Source organism: Crinia signifera, chromosome 4 (assembly GCF_055691185.1).
Source record: "Crinia signifera chromosome 4, ASM5569118v1, whole genome shotgun sequence".
NCBI classification, from domain to species: Eukaryota; Metazoa; Chordata; class Amphibia; order Anura; family Myobatrachidae; genus Crinia; species Crinia signifera.
Genome location: NC_139220.1, coordinates 220717674 through 220724839, shown reverse-complemented (window position 1 = coordinate 220724839; position 7166 = coordinate 220717674).

Below are 7166 nucleotides of genomic sequence, written 5' to 3'. Positions count from 1 at the left end.
TTTGCCTATAAGCATAGCCAAAACCCTGCTTGGCATAAAACGCTGGTGCAACGCATGTGTACTGAGCGATCTGTGCTTAAGCACCTTGCTCAGCACGGTGGCTGCATCGCCTCGTGTACAGGGCTTTAGACTTGGATAGTGTTTTAGTGCAATTTCCATAAAAAAAATATTTACAGTTCAGGGCTCAAACTAATGGGCCCTACACACGTAGCAACACTGCAGAGCAATGCTAGATCGCTCAGCACATAACTATGTGCCAGCAATGTGAGTTGAGCGATATATCAGGGCCAGTGTTTTCTGCTGAGAACACTGGCCCTGACCCCCAGCGATTAACTAGGTTTATCCAGAATGCTGAATTTTAATCGCTTGGGGCCGAGCATTGCTGTCCCTATGCCCCTACACACGGAGCAATGTAGGAGCATTTTCTAAGCGATCTACTGAGATTGGTTAGAAAATTCCTGGGGATCACTATGTGGGTAGGCCCCATTAGAATGTAGGAGTTACTGTATCTGGAGTGTTTGATTTTGGCTGCAAGGATTACATTGCGTGTCACTGTACACAAACTACTGTTACCAAGATTAATAGAAATAGATTCTTAACTTAGTTCACTGAAAACAGTGCAGTATATGCTGGATGTGCTTCTAGAGAACGATAGGGGACATGTATCAATGATACTACAGAGTGGAGAAGCTGCCCAAAGAATCTAATGGGCTTTCTTCTTCAGGATTCATAGGGTTCACAGGGATAACTTTGGAAATGTTGGCTGGTAGCTGACTGCATGCTTGTCCAACTGCTCTACTTTCTACAGGCTGAGTTCCCATAGCCAAAAATCCAATACCAAAGTATTTGGAAATCCAAATTTTATTGAGCGTGACTGACATACTGACACCCTTTGCTTTTCTGATGGTTTAATGCACACAATTATAAAACATATTGTATAAAAATGACCTGCAGTCTGTGTGTCTATCACAAATTAATTTTGTTTAGACTTGGGTACCATTCCCAAGTTATCTCATTATGGTATGTGTATTTTGCAAAATATGGAAAAATCCCAAATCCTCCTTGTCCCAAGCATTTCGGACATGTGAAGGCCCGTCTGTAACCATTGCAATGGCTTGTATGAATGTTTTGAGTATAACCACCTGATGACTGACAGACTTATTGATAGAGAAGTGGGGAAATGGCAGGTACAAGTAGCTATGGGAATTTCATGTGGGGCTGGATGATTCTAATGTATAAAAAGTAGCTAAATCCAGCCAAGGGCAAAGCAGATATGTTTAAATTAGGGGAAAGCCTATACATAAGCTGTAAGAAACCTTGTTGCAATATGGCATAACATCAGGTTTGATGCATGTTGAAGCAAACTGTCCCAGACTGATGCTTTATGTCTTAAATTTCTATTTATATGGTCTATATCGGATTACAGGATTCTTAAATCAATGATTTCTTCCACCCATGGGATATGTCCATCCCCATACCTCACCCAGATTTATAAATGGGTCATTCCATGTGATGTTATATTTTACGCCAATTTTTAGAAATAAAAATGCGCCGCACACAAAAATGAAGCTGTAATTGAACTTTTAGAAATATGATAATATGAGATAGGTAGTCATAATGCTTACAAGCAGAAAAAAAATGTGTTTTGAATTTTGTTAATTGTAAATGAGAAGACAATGTACACTACAGGCTTAATGCGGAGATGGATCAAGCGTCCTAATTTATTATTATCTCAAATTTATATAGCTCCACAAAGTATCAACAGGGCTTACTGAGAGTTAATTAACACGTAAATAGAACCGTGACTTGTAGTTCATAACAGAATAGGACAAATGCAGGGTATATAGATTATTCTGCATCAGCAGGTGATACTAAAATAAGTATGATTGTGGCATAAAACTGAGGTATTAAACGTCATCGAAGGAAGTGTGGAGATGGTTTAGGTAAAAGAACCAAGGAAACATGAGGAAAGAGAGCCCTGCTGGGGAGAGCTTACATTCTAAAGATCGATAAAGTTGCCCATAACAAGTCGGCGTCTATCTCGCATGTATTGAGTTCATCCTATGGAAACAGCAGAGAACAGAGTGGTATGCAAGGGCCAGAGATTGAGGTGACGGCATATGTCCTGTCCATTATGCTGGTTCTACATTTTACAAAATGGAGCTGATACAAGTATTTGAATGTTATGGCATTTGTTTAAATTGTTTACTCATCGGATAGTTTTATTGTTGACAATGAAAAGGAGAAAAAAAAAAATATCTGATCAGGCTACAAAGTATACTATGCCCTATGTATTCTAGATTCATGACTGAAAGAAATGCAGGATAGGCCAAGAACATTTGCCATAACGAGCAGTGGTCTGCCCTTGTGCACCACATAATTGCAGTCAACATTAGCCATCAGAATAGAGGTTATGGCTGAAGGAAGTCTGACTAGAACAGGCATATCCAAACGGGATATGGTCATTGGGCACCAGCAAGTTGTTAGTCATTAGGTCGACATGGGGTTTTCCATTGTTATTTGTGCCGACAGACGGTATTTCATGCCCTACCATCCACTAGGGTGTGGTGGGAGAATAAAATAGTGCCTGAAGCATGGCGAGTGCACTGTGTCGACATTCAGTCAAAAAACAGCGAAAAACTTCTAGTTGACCTTTTGAGTATTGACCTAGGCTCATGACGACCTTCCTGCACGTCTACCGAATGACTGTATATCAACTTTCTGGTGTCCAACTGATACACACGCGTCCAAACTACGGCCCTCCAGCTGTTGTGAAACTAAAGTACACATCCCCGCATGCCTTGCCATAGTTTTAGCATTCCCTAGAACAGGCATGTCCAAACTGTGGCCCTCCAGCTGTTGTGAAACTACACATCCCAGCATGACTTGCCATAGTTTTAGCATTCCTTAATAGCAAAACTGTGGCAAGGCATGATGGGGCTTGTAGTTTCACAACAGCTGGAGAGCCATAGTTTGGACATGCCTGCCCTAGAAGCTAAACTGTGGCGAGCCATAGGGCCATATTCAATGAGAATATTGACGGCGTGCAGCGAATCCTGTTTAAGATTCGCTACACACTCGCCACTGCCCGCCGTGTTCCGGAGCCTCGTTGTCCTCCCTATTCAACGTCGCAGGGGCTCGCTGCCCCTGACGGCGAGTGTGAACCCCTGCGGCGGACGCCGCAGGGAGCCTGAGGACGGTGGCAGGCAGGGAGATGGAAGTCTCCCTGCCTGCCCCATAACATGTGGGGGGAGGTGGGCTCCCCGGGAGCCAAGCAGCACAGGCTGCCCCCCGGGAGAGCCAACAGGGGACCAGGTATTCACTGCACCCGATCGTGCATATGTAATGATCGGGTGCAGTGAATATATGAATATCTAATGAGCAGCCCCCTGCTGGCTGCTCTGTGTAAAAAAATAATATATTTTTTTAAATTAAATATATATTCATGTGCTATAAGCACATGAATAAAAATAGCATGCCCCTTCTCAGAATAAAATTCCTGATTTTTTCGACACCAAATGTAAAAAAACAACAACAACTTTATTTTAAAAGTTCACTTTCCACTTCACCATGAAAAGATGGTGATTTGCTACACGGTGAGGGACGGCGAAAATCACTTAGAAAGATGACGAGAAGTGCACATTGAATAGGGTGATTCACTTTCTGACCCCAAAAAAAAATCACCTTCCAACGCGAAAATAGCACAAATTTGCCGTGAAACTGGGCGAATTATCCTCATTGAATACTGCCCAGTGTTTGAACGTGCCTGCACTAGACAGATGGCATTCATCAGTTTGGAGAATTGTAGACAAAAGGGCAAGTAAATGCTTTTCCAACATAAAGTTGTACATCTAACATATTTCAGGTGTCCTGTGCCACTTTCTTCGCATGCGGTTGTGCTTGTCCCATTTCACAGTATAGACATTTACTTCCATGTGCAATGCTTCATTGACTTGAGAACACACCCATTTTGGGCCTGATTCAGACCTGATCGCACAGCTGTTACTTTTTGACCAGGTATATTCTGTCCTGCCCTGTGCATGCCTGCAAATGGCTTAGCATCGCTTGTAAAAATGTAGCTGGATTGGGGATTTACTTGCCCCTCACCCAGTGTGTACAGCCTGTGTGTAGCCCAGGACTTGCTGGCTGGGATAAAATCAGGATGATCATGGCCGGAGTGGATGTCACATACCCTCCCTCCAAACGCCTGGTCACGCAGGTGTTATTCCTTACACTCCCTGAAAATGTCTGGTTGCCACCCACGAATTCCGGCTTCATGTCAATCACCTTGCGAATGGCCAGTGATTAAAAAAAAGTAGCAGGCTTTCATCACAGGATGGCCTCGTGCATGTGTGCTACGGGCCGTACACATGTGCAGTCTATCGATAATCGCACAAATTTGCAGCTGTGCAAACCGGTCTAAATCAGGCCTTTTGGCTCTTCGTTGCTGACTGTTATGATTGGTTTCATTTGTTAAGGAGGATCAGGCATATTATATGTGGCAGTAAAGGAGGTGGTGGGGCTGGAGCACTGATAAGCTGACACTTGGGTCTACAGTGAACTTGATCATTCCTTGAGGAATGAGAGGTAGCATTACAATAATATACCATACCTCCCAACATGACCCTCTCCATGGGGGGATAGAATGCTTTGTTTCTGGACTTTCCTCTTAATTAATGATTGCCATCACCTGTTTTAAACAGGTTAATTGGTGCATGGCCTACAGCAGTGGTTCTCAAGTACCCCCAACAGTGCATGTTTTGCAGGTCTCCACACAGAATCACAAGTGCTATAATTAGCTCCACCTGTGGATCTTTTCAAATGTGCCTGAATAATGAGTGCACCTGCCTACATCACAAAACGTACCAGGAAAGACTAAAAGATCTTAATATGTATAGTTTAGAGCAGAGAAGGGAAAGGGGGGACATGATAGAAACTTTCAAATATTTCAAGGGTATGAACAAGGTACATGGGGGAGACATTCTTCACAGGAAGAAGAACAGCAGAACAAGAGGACATGCACTGAAACTAGAGGGAGGAAGATTCAGGGGAAATTTGTGGAAAATTACTTCACAGAAACAGTGGTGGATAAGTGGAATAGCCTCCCATCAGAGGTGGTAGAGGCAAATACAGTAGTACAATTTAAACATGCTTGGGATAGGCATATTGATAGCCTTACAAAGCAATAAGGATCAAATATGGTTTGAGGTAACATGTTTAAAAAAAAGGGGGCAGACTAGATGGGCCAAGTGGTCCTTATCTGCCGTCAAATTCTATGTTTCTATGAAAGGGGTTTCAACAGAGGTGTTGGTAGTCATAAATTAAGAGAGAAGTCCAGAAACAGAGCAATGTGTCCCTTCTGGAGAGGGTGAAGTTGGGAGGTATTATATACACAGACTAGTCTACCATTGTATGGAGTAGGTGTTCTGTTATATGTGCAGTGCCTGGTAGGCATCTATTCCTCACAAATAAACTTCGGAGGGATGGCAGGAATGTCTCTACAAATTTTTAAAATACACCAGGAGTCCTCAAATCTGGCATAGTACAGCCACCTTGCTCAGTGTTAGCTGCTAATACAGCATACTTGCCTACCCTCAGGAAAGGCCGGGAGGGTCACCCTCCCAGCCCCCCAGGAAGGTGGGAAAGTCTTCCGCATTGTAGTCACAGCCCCTGCTCCCCCCTTTCAAATTTCGCAGGTCCGCGGGGAGGGGGCGGGTCTAAAATAACGCGAATCGCGTAATTTTGCATCATTTTTGCCCTTCCCCCATCCACGGACCCGCGATAATGCAGCGGCCGGTCCTGGGGGTGGGGCTTGGTGACATCAGCATCGCCCCGCCCCTTAAATGAAGCCTCGTCTAGCCCCCATTTCACTCCCCTCCGGGCTTCTCCCAGAGAGGAGTTCTAAAAAGTCGGCATGTATGTAATACAGTAGTGCAATTGCAGTGACTTATGCTAGCTCTGCATGGTAAGGGCTCATATAACCTAGTCAAGGCCTAATAGTGGCTCAGCACTGCCTGACTAAGCACATATGGTCCCCCCCAGTGGTGTAGGAATTGGGTAATAAGATGACACCCTCATGGAGTCTGTTACTGAACCCCCAACTGTGACTATTACAGTACAGGTTACAGAAGATTATGTCTTCCTGTGTCAGTGCTCTGTATACAGCCAAATCAAACAGCATGAGTATCACAGCATTTAGAAAGGTAGGCATTGTTGGTAAAATGGCTGCTGTTGTTTTTTTTCCTTCTGGGACAGATTTCATGTGGAAAACAGTTGTGATACTCAAGGTGTAGAGAAGGGTTTGTGCATGTAGACGCATGCAGTAAGAAGCAGAACAGTCTGTGTGCTCCGCTACAGGGATCTTTCTAGAAGCCTACCTGTTTTTAACTGACATCATAGCAACCTGACTACTCCCACAATGCCCTGCAGGAAATGTTACATGCAGATAGTGAGCAGCACATATTATCTCCCCCTGCTTTAGTATAGCACAACATATGTTATATAGCAGTAGTTCCCAAACCTTTTTGGATCACGGCACCCCAGAGTATCAGAATTTTCTTCATGGCACCCCTAGGTCAAAAGTTTTTATAGAAAAATTTAGAAAATATATTAAATTAAGTAAATTATGTTTATATGTCATCCTTAGGGTCAGGTATGTTGTGGTAAGGAACAGAGATTCACTTTTGTTTGTCTACATATGTTATGATTGGAAGCCATAAGCTCTGGTTTTGCTTATTACATTGACCATATATATAATATTAATTGTTCCTGGACCACCAACCCAGGGCACCCCTGCAAGTGTTTCAAGGCACCACAGGGTGCCAAGGCACACAGTTTGTGAACCACTGCTATATGATAAAAACAACACATTTAAACAATAAATTATATAATTATGACCTAGTCATTGTCGACCTAATGCTTGTGTCAACCTTCCAACCATGTTGACCTTAGGCATGTTGACCTATTTCATGTGTCGACATAAGCCATGTCAACCTTCAGTGTTCGACCCAATGCATGTCGACCTAATATTGATCGACCCAATTACCCATACCCCCACAAACAGCATAACTTTCTTTTTGTGGTACAAAGTGTTATTTCATAAATATACCCAAAGTATTAAATGTGCTACTATGGAAAAGCTGAACGTGATCAAAAACCTTTTTTCA